The following is a 13,647-nucleotide window of genomic DNA, read 5'->3' as shown; positions in this document are numbered from 1 at the left end:
AGGAAAAAGCTCAGTTTGGAGGAAATATCCGTAACTTTCCTTTAAGCACAAGAAGCACAGCTGGTAAAAACTGTGTGAGGGCACAACCGATGGCACCACGAATCAAGCTCCCCCTTGCCTTCTAGAGCCACCTGTTCACCAAATCCTAGTGATTCTGTCTTTCTTGGGTCAACCTGACTCTGTCTGCCTCTCCACACCCGTGTAACTTAAGGTCATTACCATCCCTCGTTAGTAGCTCCTGCAGGGAAGAAGCATAGTGGCTTCTCTATGGCTGTCGCCGCCCTGAGAGACTGACCCCCAACGAACCTAACCTGGGAACTTAGGGTGATAATGAGCACACCTGGAAGGCTTTTCTGGGCCAGCTGGCTTCTGGATATCCATTTGGGCTCAAGTAAGTAGGTATCATGGAGCGGCCCACTGCAGGCCAGCTGTTGCAAGCTCGGGGGGACAACGGTGACCGCGACAGAGGTCCGGCCTGTCTCACGGGCTTACAGGACGGGAGGTACTCAAGGAGCTCTGAGTGGTGCAACAGCTGGCGGCGGTGGGATTTGCTTCTAGCGACAGAGCTTCAGAACAAAGCTGCAGATAATGAGGATCACCCTTGAAAGAGCCTTCAAATCTTGCTTTTTTCACCAGAACTCAGACTCTTGAACCCTCAGAGCCAAGACTGAGCTTCCTTCGCTCGCTTGGCACTCCGGCGGGGCCTTCTCTTGCACAGAGGCACGAGGGCCCGGATCTGGTTCTGTAAGCTGTCTGCCTATGACGGGACTGCGCCGTCAGCACGCGACCATCGCATCGCAAAGCTTTTTTGATGGATGTAAACAAGCAGGAAGAAAAACGCAGTGTAAAGAGAGGGCTTTCTGAGCCAGAAAACACTCACTTCATACCTTGGCTCTACCACTCACTAGCTGGGTAACCTTTGGAGGATGCTTCACTTCACTGTGCCTCAGTTTCCTTCTCCGTGAAACAGTGCCCCAGCCCTGGAATTAAACTGAATACAAGCGGGCAGCTAGTAGCACACTCTGGGGCTTACGCTAAATGATCATTAAGTGCTGCAGTGCACGTGTTGTTTCCGTCTGCTCAGCACCACTTTCTGCCTTTCTTCTAGAAATACCATCTCCCTTGGGTCAGACCTCGATCCTCTCCTAGTTAGACCGGGGATTTCTATGGGGCTGCCAAGCACAGAATTCCCTCTAGAACTTTGGCTTTACCCAACGGTCTATAGGTTACCACAGGGCCCAGTGGGGCCAGCCAGCATCCTTCCTCAGGGGGTTTCTACGTGGATGACTTTCAAAAAGTTTCTATTCCTCACTCATTGTATCAGTCAATGTCCCCAGAAATGCTGTGCGTGCTGCCCTAGGGCCGTGCTGAGGGGATGGAGGCAGCATTCCAAGGAGCAGACGTCCAGGTCCTGGATACCCGTGTCCAAGGCTGTTTTGAGTGTAGTTCACTTACTTAAAAACAAAACAAAACAAAATTCTGACTACTAAAAATGTTCATTCCCTTGTCTCTCCCTCCTGGTATAAATACTTTCCTCATGCTTCAGGCTTTATCAGCATGGACATTTCACAAGGGTAAAAAAGAGTAAGAGTTTATTTCATATCATCCTTCATAACTTCTGGAGCTCAGTCGAACACACCTAAAAATAAAATGTCAAGTTTGATTCCTTGAGAAAACACACAGAGTGCACATATTTTTGCAGACTAAGATGTTATGTTGCCTCCACTGTCGAGTGGAGTATATTGATTTCTTCAAAAGTACATTTTAATAAAGCCTTCGGAGGTTTGGAGGATCATTTAAAAGCAATGTGAATTCTATGTTAAAAAGGTGTGAAAAAAACAAACCCTCAATCCCAACATAAGTAATCCACAATACATTTTTAAGTCCACAAAAGAATATGGAAAATCTTCTCAAAACATGAAATATCTTCTGTAAAATAAGAAATTGAGGGCAGAAAGATAATCAGGATGACTAAATTACATTGCAAAGGTTGTTTTCTACACTTTTGATTTTGGTTTAAGTTTTCAACTTGCAGCATTGTATTTAAAACAAAAAAGACCAGGGCACCCGGGTGGCTCAGCGGTTGAGCGTCTGCCTTCGGCTCAGGTCGTGATCCCGGGGTCCTGGGATCGAGTCTCACATCGGGCTCTGTAGGGAGCCTGCTTCTCCCTCTGCCTGTCTCTGCCTCTCTCTCTATGTCTCTGTTTTTAAAAATCTTTAAAACAAAACAAAACAAAACAAAACAAAAAAAAAACAAAAAACAAAAGACCATATCTTTGTCTTTGTCTTTACATTCTTTAATTTGTCTAATTAATGTTAGTTTCCTACGAAATGTTTTTTTATGGAAAACAAATGTATAAGTCAGTGAGTAAGGAAGAAAATATAAGTGAATGAAAACTGATTTATACAAAGTAATTCTAATTAAAATTTTTTGTTCTATATATTACAATTCAGAAACAAAATTACCCTGAGAACACTACAAATAGGACATTGGTCATGGGTTTATGGACTTTCACATAGTGTTCGGGGATTTAAGCAATGTCAAATGTTTCAAAATGTGACATGTTATAGGAAAGCATGTTACATTTTCCAAAAGATAAGCTCTTGGGCATTCTGCAATTTTCAGGTTATGTTATTCTGCGGAGTTTCCAGTCATCTCTGGTCTACACCTCTTTCAAGCCAAGGGAAAGAAGAGAGGTGTGAATGACTTCTGGGTTTTAGTTTTCTTCATCTCATCTTAGTGCACTCCTGATTTTACTCACGGCAGAAATAGAAAGTCTAGGGAACTCTTTTTACATCAATTTATCAGATGATAAATTCAATTCGATTGCAGTTACATTCAGCTGGCACTTAAGTGACCTTATGAGTCCTGGAGATGTGACGGATAGAATGCAAAAGGAAGAAAAAGAACAAACAAATTGCAAGTGTGCCCTAGACTGTTCTCACGGGAGGCCCTGGAATTTTTAAGACTTTTCATTTTTAAGCAAGTGCTCCCCCCTCCTCCGAGAAACCCCCTATACCAAATCCCCCAATTTCCAAAAATTATTTTTCCATAATTGATTTAAATTAAACAGGTGATTTATTTACCAGCCGTCTGACAGTACAGTGGGGGTAGTAATCGGTTCGGAAGGGAAGGAGAAATAGATTGTCCCCTGCAGGAGCCCACGGGGCCGTCCACCCCACAAGGTACAAAGGGATTAGGGACCCGGCTCGGGGATTGTCACGCTTCCTGTCAGAGCTGAGATGCCAGGGTTCCCTCAGGCTGGGCCACTGCAGGCGTGCCCCGTGGACCCGCAGCACGGGCATCTCTAGGATCTTGTCGGAAATGCAGAGTCTCAGGCCCTGCCCGGACCTACTGGTCCCAAATCTGCATTTTAAAAGAACTCCCACCGATTCACAGGCCAGTGAAGGCGGAGAACCACTGCTCTGGGGCAGGCGGCTCCAGCAGAAAGGCGCTCTGATCCTGAGAATGGCCAGGCGCTGCTGAGAAGGGCTCGGCCGTCGAGGCGGGGACAGGGCCTCGCTGTGTCCCCGCCAGCCCTTCCCTGCGGCGGCTCGCTTGCTTCTGCGCCGCCCACACGCATCGGCCGGACCAGTCTCCTCATCTCATCGCTTCCACATTTTATTTATCCCTTGTTTTCACTATTGATCAACGTTTTCAATCAATTACCCGTTTTATTAATCACAAACACTCAGAGCTTCAGAAGCATCAGCCACTGTTTCAGGTGCTTCATGTGCATTTAACCTGCTTAGTCCTTACCGGGGGTCCCTGTGAGGCGGGAACTCTGCTACCCCTGTTGCACAGAGGGGGAAACGGAGCCACAGGGATGGTGAGTGACCCCTTGGAAGGTCAGGGCTGGGGTGCCAGCTCAGGAACGTGGCACGGGGCTGTGCTTTTACCAGACAGTAGCAGCCACACCGTACAGATATGAAGACGCATCTCGGCCCCGGGATCCATCAGGTCTGAGATAAATTAGACAGAGGCATGCACCCCTGAACGGCCTAGAAAAGCCTGGCTCCCCAAATTACAATAAATCTACGAGTCGCTGAGGTACAGAGCTATCCCTGCCCTTCCAAGTTTTGTTCAGACCTCTGTGTTTGCTTTGCTCCTTGCCGCCCGGTCTCTGACTATGTGGATACCGTTCCCGAGGAGGACCTGCTGGCCTGTCACAGCTCACAGCTGCAACGGGGACTCTGAAGCCCACGGAGCAGCCCTGGCCCAGCACAGGAGATTGCCTGTGGCTTCCCTGCTCCCTTCCAGCTGAGATCGGTATGCTGATGCATGGGGCCCAGAGAAGATCCAGAGGAAGGAAATTGAAAAAAAACAAACAACAGAACATAACTTGCAGACAGCATTCGCAAAGCCATCATGATTTTATTATCTAGCCCTGAGAAGGAATTCTGTATCTTCGGATACAACTATGAAGAGCACGCACCGTAAGCGCCCTGTTCCCACAACCCCCATGGTGCAACACAGGGAGACCTGCAACAGGTAGTGGCACACAGGTGGCCGGGGCTGCCAGTGAGACGCGCTGCCACTCAGAAGACTCTTAGGAAAGGGACAAGCCAGGTCTTCAGTCCACCTAGAGTGATTAGCACCTCACGCACACCAATCTCTCTTTTCTGGAAGAATTGGGAAAAAGCTTTTCATTCCACGAAAATTTTATAAACCACTCAAAGGCAATGTTTAGCTTACCACCAGAAGCTTGATTTGTGGTTAGTCTGCCTTTTGAAACAAAATGAAGGCCATTGCCTGAAATTTGAAATAGAGTTTAGTGAGACTGACTCAACTGCCCTACTGGGCTCCTCGGAGAAACTGCCAACCGAGGCAGTACTTCCGGAGGCAGGGAAGGAGTTGGCCGAACGCCTCCCTGTTCTTCAGGTTTGAATGACAGCAGGACACTTCCCAGCGGGTGATCCACAGAGCTCCTGTTTTTATAAGTGCTTAATATAAACTTAAAAATTAAGCTCGGAAAATGCTGGGTTAAACAAAGTTAAACAGTTCTTTGGCTGGCAATTCTCCAGGGGGGGGTCATATTCAATATTCTGTATTTTCCAAATGAACTAGACATGGAATGCTTTCATCGACATCTCCTGGAATAGCATCCCACTTTGTGAGAGACTGTGCGAGGTCCGAAAATAGGCATTCAGCTCATGGGAGCACAGGTCAGAGAATGGCCTGGTGAGTGGAAACAGAACATTATCTTCAAGTCTCATCCCCTTTTTGAAAGAGTCTTCTTTGGGGATTCATCTGTAATACTACCCCTAATTAAAAAAAATGTGTAAGGTGACTTCTTACTAAAAGAGGATAGTAAGTTCCTCACAGACTATTTGGATGCAGAGCAACATACACAGTAGAATATTCAAGCTGCCCATAATTCCACAATGTAGAAACTGCCATTGTTAGATTTTTGGTGTGTTTTCTTCTCATCTCTAACAGTCATAGTTTTAGGGAGTTTAGACACACAACAGTTCTAGGCCTTGTATCCTTTTTTTTTTTTTTTTGACTTAACATTGTCGTAATTGCACTTCATGTTACTTAAAGTCCTCTTAAGTGTTATTTTTAATAGTGTGATGACATTTGATGAAATTCACTTAGACATTCCTTGATGGTGGGTTTTTAAAGTTCCTTGTTTTCTATTCCTTTTATTAAAAAAATCAACTATATTGAGGTATAATTTACAAACAATAAAATGCCTAACAAGTGTTTAGTTTGATGAGTTTTGGAAAACGCATACATTCATACAACCACCACCACAGTCAAGGGTTGAGACATTTCTACCAACGCAAAAGATTCTTTGTTCTTTTTCGTAGTCCCCCCCAAACTTGGCCCATCATACTCAGGGAACCACTGATGGGCTTTCTATCAGTCCAAATTACTTTTTCCTAGAATACCATATAAATAGAATTATATGGTATGTACTCTTTTGTGGCTGACTTCTTTCACCAAGCAATTATGCTTAGATTTCAAAATCATTAGATTTTAAGATTCACCTTAGACCTCTCCTTTTTGTAACTAAATATTATTCCACCGTGAGGATACCTAACATTCATTTATTCGTTCACTGGCTGATTGAACGCTAGGGAAGGCAATGCATTATTAGGAATAAAGCTGTCATACACATTCATGTGTAAGTCTCTGTGTGGATAGACATTTTCATTTTTCTTTGGTATGCGTCTTAGAAAATTCCTGGTCACATGATAAATATAGATTTGGTTTTACAAGAAAGCCAAACTATTTTTCAAGGTGGTTGTATCATTTAAACTTTGGTCAGTAATCTATGAGAGCTTGAGCTCTATCAACATCCTCATCAATACTTGGCATTGTGGTCATCTAATGGGGGTGTAGTGGTATCATATTGTGCTTTTAATGAGCATTTGCCAGTTGACTAGTCTTGTTGAGCATCTTTTCATGAACTAAATAGCTATTTGTGTATTTCCTTGTGTGAAGTTATCTGTTCAGATATTGGATCCGTTTTTTGATTCAGTTATTTGTCTTCTTATTTTTGAGATATTAAGTCATCTTTGCATGTCTAGATGGAAGTCCTTTGTCCGATGTAAGTATTACACTTATTTTCTCCCAGGCCATGCTTGCCCTTTCATCTTTTTTTAAAAAAGAGATACAATAGTTGCCTTTACATTTTCTTAATGGTTGCTTTCAAAGAGCAGAGGTTTTTAATTGTGATATTCAATTTGTCAATTTTTTTTTTTTTTGCCTTTCATGGCTCCTGCTTTTGGTGTCCCAAGAAATCCTTGGCTTCCCCCCAAATTGATATAAACATTCACTGCAAAAACACAGAAATCAAAAAGCCATAAAGAATAATAAATTGCATTATATGAATATGTAAAATCTTTGCTACTTGAAAGGTCACTGTGGAGAAACTGAAAAGGCAGTCATGGACTGAGAATATATCTGCAAAACATAAAAACTCCTAGAACTTAGCCTAGTAGAAAAACAAGTTAAGACGTTTGCTACCTTGAAGTTGCAAAGCCTTTCCCCTATGTTTTCATCTAGTGGTTTTTTAGTTTTAACTCTTATATTTATATCTATGATCCTTTACAATTAACTTCCGTGTGCTGTGACTTATAGTTCGAGTTTCACTCCTCCCTCCCCCCATGTGGTATGGCTACTTGTGATTCCAGAACCATTTGTTAAAAAGACCATCCTTCCCCAATTAATTACCTTGATATCTCTGGAAAATTCAATCGGTAGTACAAGTGTGAGTCTATTTCTGGGCTACAAATTTATTCTTATGTCAACATCATGCCGATTAAGTGTTAAAAGAAGTTTGATCTTGTTTTTCAAAATGATTTTAGATCTTTTGCAGTTCCACATACATTTTAGAATCATCCTGTCAATTTCTACCAAAAAAGATTGTGATTTTGATTGGGACTATCGATTAATTTGAAGAAAATCTACATCTTATCAAATTCAGTTCTCTAATCCAAGAACACGGTATATCCCTCTATTTATTTAGGGCTATTTTGGTTTCTCTCATCAATGTTTTTTTCAGGTTGTAGTGTGTAAATCTGTCATATATTTTATTAAATTCATCTCTAAGTATTTCACATTTTTCTGATTGTATTATAAATGGTATTGTGCTTTTTAAAATATATCAGTTTCCATTGTTCGTTGGCAGTATATAGAAATAAAATAGATTTTTATGTATAGATTTTGTATCTTGTGACATTGCTAAATACACCTGTCAGTTTTAGTAGTTGTTTTGGTAGAATACTTGCAGCTTTATATATCATGCTATCAGGGAATAAAGACAGATATACTTCTTCCATTTATTTTTCTTATTTTATTTTTGGCTAAGATCTTTAAGACAATTTTGTAAAAGGAATAATGAAAGCAGACATCCTTTCCTTGATCTTGATTTTTAGGACAAAAGCCTTCAATCTGTCAACATTTAGTATGATATTGTTAATTGTGTGGTTTTCTCAGAGGCTACTTATCAACTTGAGGAAATTTCCTTCAGTTCTGAGTGTACTGAAAGTTCTTTTTAAAAAAATAATAGTCACTGGGGATCCCTGGGTGGCACAGCGGTTAGGCGCCTGCCTTTGGCCCAGGGCGCGATCCTGGAGACCTGGGATCGAGTCCCACATCGGGCTCCCAGTGCATGGAGCCTGCTTCTCCCTCTGCCTATGTCTCTGCCTCTTTCTCTCTCTCTCTCTCTCTCTCTCTCTCTCTGTGACTATCATAAATGAATAAAAAAAAATAAAAAAAAATAGTCACTGATTTTTTAAAAATGCTTTTTCTGCAACTATCAAAAAATCACATGCTTTCTCTTTTCTGTTTTTTAAAATATGGTGAATTACATTGATTTTTAAGTGTTAAATTTACCTTGCATTCCTAAGATAAATCATGGTATATCAATGTTTAATAATATCGCTAGATTCAATTTGTTAATATTTTCTTAATGATTTTTTTTCTTTGTTCATGTGGAATACTTCTCTGTACACTTATTTTCTTGTAATGTTTTTGTTTTTACTATCAGGATAATGCTGGCCTCATAAAATGAGTTAGGAAGTATTCTCTCTTCCAAGTATGTATGGGAAGGGTATTATTTTCTTCCTTAAATGCTTGAAATTAAGTTCTCTAACACAGAATATTTCTATTTTTTTCTTGAGTCAGTTTTGGCAATTTTGTGTCTTTTATGGAATTTATCCATTTCCTCTAGTTTGAAAAAGTCATTGGCAAATACTTATTCATAATATTTCCTTATTGTTCTGTTAATATCTGAAGGACCTGTAGTGATGTTCCTTCTTTTATTTCTTTTTTTTTTTAGAGTTATTATTTTTTTAAGACCTTTTATTTACTCATGAGAGATACAGAGCAAGAGAGAGAGAGAGAGAGAGAGAGAGAGAGAGAGAGAGAGGCAGAGACACAGGCAGAGGGAGAAGCAGGCTCCACGCAGGGAGCCCGACGTGGGACTCGATCCCGGGTCTCCAGGATCACGCCATGGGTTGCAGGCGGCGCTAAACCGCCACACCACTGAGGCTGCCCCCTTCTTTTATTTCTAATATATATAATTTGTGTCTTCTCTTTTTTCCTGATCAGTCTGGATTAAGGTTTATCCAGGTTGGGGTTGCACTGATTATCTCCTCTGTTTTTTTGCTTTCTATTTCATCAATCTGTTCTTATATTTATCATTTCTTCTTTCTGTTTGCTTTGGGTTTAATTTGCTCTTCTTCTAGCTTCTTATGGTGGAAGTTTCTCATGATGGATAACTGGTTTGGGATCTTTCATTATAAAATATTAGTGTTTAAAGCCACAAACTCTCTTTAAGCATTGCTTTAGCTGTATCCCACAAATTTTGGCAGGCTGTTCCCACTTTCATTTAGTTCAAAATATTTTCTAATTTCCCTTGTGATTTCTTCTTTAACCTGTGAGTTATTTAGAAGTGTGTTGTTTAGTTTCCAAATATTTGGGGATCTTCAATTTTTTTTGTTATTGATTTCTAATTGAATTTCATTTTGATTAGAAAATATATTCCTGCAATTTTGATACTTCAAAATTTATAGACTTCTCTTATGTCACTGACTATGGTCTATCTTGATGAATGTTACAAGTGCATTTGTATACATATGTATTCTGCTGCTCTGGGCTAGGTGGGTGGTATGTTCTATAAATGTGAATTGGTCAAGCAGATTTATTATGTTGTTCTGGTCTTTTCTATCCTCAAAGATTTTCTGTTTACTTGTTTGGTCAGTTATGGAGAAAACAGTGTTGAAGTATTCAAATATAAGGTTTGTCTATTTTTTCCTCAGTTCTGCTAGAATTTTAGAATTTTGAACTAATGGTAATGGGGTATATATACATTTAAAATTGTTATGTCTTCTGGGCAGCCCGGGTGGCTCAGCAGTTTAGCACTGCCTTCAGCCCAGGGCATGATCCTGGAGACCCGGGATAGAGTCCCACGTCGGGCTCCCTGCATGGAGCCTGCTTTTTCCTCTGCCTGTGTCTCTGCCTCTCTTTCTCTCTGTGTCTCTCATGAATAAATAAAATCTTTAAAAAAGATAAAATAAAATTGTTATGTCTTCATGATGAATTGATCTTTTTAAATTATGAAATGACTCAGTCCATCTAATTAAATTAAATCTAATTGTTACATAGAAGTATAGCCACTCCAGGTGTCTTATGATCAATGTTTGCATCTTTTCTCTTTTCATCTTTTTACTTTTAACCTATATGTTTATATTTAATGTGTGTCTCTTATTGATGGCATATTGCTTTTTTTTCAAGTGCAATAGATCTCCCTTTAGAGCATCTAATGGATGTAATTACCAATACAGTTACTATTTGTTTTATATTTGTCTCATCTGTTATTTGTTCCCATTGTCTCTTCTTTCTTTTAGACTGAGCACTTTTTAGGATTCCATTTTAATTCCACTATTGTCTTATTGCTATTTTTTATTTTGTTTTTAGTTGTTTCTCTGGAGTTTGTAGTATACACTTCAACTTACTGAAGACTATCTCTGAATAATCACATCAATTTACATCTAGTTTAAGAATCTTACAAACAATATAATAATGAAATGCTTCCATCCTGCCCCATACCTTCTGCCACTAATGTCATAATAATTTATTTACACATACTAGAAACTTCATAATATATTGTTATGATTTTTACTTTCAACCAATTACCTTTTAAAGAAATTTTAAAATGAGGGGAAAAAACTTTTATATCTTTCCCACATATTTACTGTTTCTTTTGATCTTCATTCCCCCATAGAGATCCACTACTTTGAACTCGTATCATTTTCCTTTTGTCTAAATATTTGCTAACAATATACTATATCAGCCCTCTGTCGAAAATAGTCTTTCATTCACCTCCATTTTTGAAACAGTTTCCCTGGATATAGAATTCTAGGCTGTAGGTTTAAAGATGTCACTCCATTGTCTTTTGTATTACACAGTTTCTGATAACAAAACTTTCTTTTATCTGTTCCTCTGTAAGTAATTCTCTTTTTTCTCAGGCTGCCTTTAAGATTTTCTCTTTAGCTCTTTTTTTCAGTAATTTGACTTTGGTGTATCCTGGTGAAATTTTCTTTGTGTTTATCTGTTTGGGATATATTAGTCTCTTAAGGATCTGTGATTTTTACTTTTTTTTTTTATACCAAATTTGGGGAAATTTTGGCCAATATTTAATTCTTTCTCTGTGCCCTATCCCCTTTTTTCTCTGGGACTGCATGTTAGGTGCAGTTAGGTGTTTGATATTGTCCCTGAGACTCTAGTTATTGTTTTCTTTTTCTTTCTCCAGTCTTTTTTTTTCCTTTTTTCTGTGTTTCATCTTGGATCATTTCTATTGTATTTATGGTTCAACAATCCTTTCTGCTATAGTATCTAATCTGCTCTTGATGCCAACAGATGAATTTTTCATCTCTTCACTAAACTTATTTTTCTTAAAATATTGGAGCATAACCATTATTTTAATATCTTTGAGTGTTTATAACATCATCTCTATTATTCCCCAGACTGTTTTTACTCATTGATTTTTCTCTTAGTTATAGGTCATATTTTCCTGCTTTTTGATACTCTTATGAATTTTTTATTGAATGCTGAATGTTAATAATTTTATGTTGTTGATTCTAGTTTTTACAATCTTCTTTTGAAGAATGTTGGGCTTTGTTATGGTGTGGAGGGCTATTCCTTGTGCCCAGTTTGATCCTTTTTAATTTTGTATTTAAATTTTGTTAGCCTAAGTCCGCAGTTGCTGTAACGCTCAGGATTAGCCACATCACTGACACATAGCCCTCTAGAATCTGTATCACTTCTCTGATGAACAAGGTCTCCCCATTAAGGCTGGCTGAAATGCAAATGCCTCCCAGACTTGAGTAAGCTCTGAGGAATATTCAGTTAGCAGCTTCCAGGTAGTTCTTCATCTGAGCTTATGGAATTTCTTCTAGCACATCTATATCTTATTATTCAGTACAAACTGAATGGGGTCCTTATACAGATTTCTGGAGTTCTTTTTTCTTTGTAGAGCCCACCTTTCTAGTACTCTGCCCCATAATGTTAGGTGACTCAAACTCTCTGAATTCTGACCTCCACCTTTTCAAATCAGCAAAACAGTTGTTTTCTTGGTTGGAGCACCTTTTCCATGATCTATGGTTGAGACTGTGCCTACAGGAAGAGGCCCAGAGTGATTGCAGGGCTCATCTCATTTGTTTCTTTTCTAGCAGGATCAACGACCTAGACTACCTGTTGTTCAATGTCTAAAACAATTATTTCATGTTTTATGTAGTCTCCCTTTTTTTTAAAGATAGATGGTTAAATCTGATTTCTGTCATCCTAGCATAGCTCAAAGTAGAAGTCCTTTCTTTTGTTTCAAAAATGAATCTCTGAAAACAGCTTGGCAGCTCCTCAAAAAAGTTAACCATGATCACCATATGACCCAGGAATTCAACTCTTAAGTATATATTCAAAAGAACTGAAAGGAGGGACTCAAATGAATATTTGTATACCCACATTCACAGTAGCATGATTTGCAAGAGCCAAAATTTGGAAGCAATCCAATGTTCGACAAAAGATGAATGGATAACCAATGTAGCACATAAATATAATAGAATATTATTCAACCTTAAAAAGGAATGAAATGCTGATACAGACTACATACAACTGGATTAATTTTGAATACATTAAATTTTGTGAAATAAGCCAAACCTGAAGGAAAGATATTGTATGATTCAGTTTAGATGAGGTACCAAGAATAGGTGAATTCATTGAGATATAAAGTAGGATGGTGGTTGCCAGGGACTGGGGCGGGGGGTGGTGGGGGGAGGATGGCAAGGTTAATGTTTAATGAGTACAGAGTTTTAGTTGGGGAAGATTAAAAAATTCTGGAGATCGATGGTGATGGTTACATAACATTGTGAATATACTTAATGTCATTGACTTGTATACTTAAAAATGGTTAAAATAGCAAACTGTTTTATCTATATATATTTTACAATAAAAAATTACCAAAAAAGGAAAATTTCCATCTATAATAAAGGATTTCTGACAAATCTTTCAAACATTCTAATAAAAATCTGGCTTCAAAATTCATGTAACACGACACATAAATGCAATGCTGCAATGCATGGTTACAAGCTAGATCATCCTGGCATAAAGTATAGCATTGGCCCAATTGGCAAAACTCAGATAAGATCTGAGGATTAGACAGTAGTAACTTACCATTGTGAATTTTCTGATTTTGATGACTGTACTGTGTTTATGTAGGAGAATGCCATTGTTTATAGGAAATACACTCAAAAGTCCAGAGTGATGGGGCATCAGGTTGGCAACCTAATCTCAACAGGTCAAAGATAAGAAGACTGTTTGTAATGGATTGAAAAGTTTCTCTAAGCTTTTTTGTGGTTTCAAAATTTTAAAATATAGATGAAAGTATTAAAAACAATTGTATAATATTATCACACTGATTTGGTTAGAGTAGAATTACCTACAGTAAAATCACAGTATACTGTGTTAAACCATAGTAATAAGTTGAAATTTAAAAAATTAAAAACCTTTACAAAATTTACAAGAAGATAAACTATAACTGGGATTGGATGCAGTAAAGAACAAAGTCCCTGTTTCACACTGAAATTCCATGTATTGCTTTACAAGAGAGTAAAAAGATAAAAAAGACAAAACCAATG

At 38.8% G+C, this 13,647-nt stretch overlaps 1 protein-coding gene across 1 annotated transcript in view; it reads right to left on the bottom strand.

The window, feature by feature from the left end:
* The window catches only part of GMDS (GDP-mannose 4,6-dehydratase), a 583,021-nt gene that overhangs the window by 98,395 nt on the left and 470,979 nt on the right, over positions 1-13,647 (bottom strand). The window lies entirely within an intron of this gene.

The sequence above is a fragment of the Nyctereutes procyonoides genome, unplaced genomic scaffold, assembly GCF_905146905.1.
Source record: "Nyctereutes procyonoides isolate TBG_1078 unplaced genomic scaffold, NYPRO_anot_genome, whole genome shotgun sequence".
NCBI lineage: Eukaryota > Metazoa > Chordata > Mammalia > Carnivora > Canidae > Nyctereutes > Nyctereutes procyonoides.
This window is presented reverse-complemented; position numbering and strand designations above follow the sequence as displayed.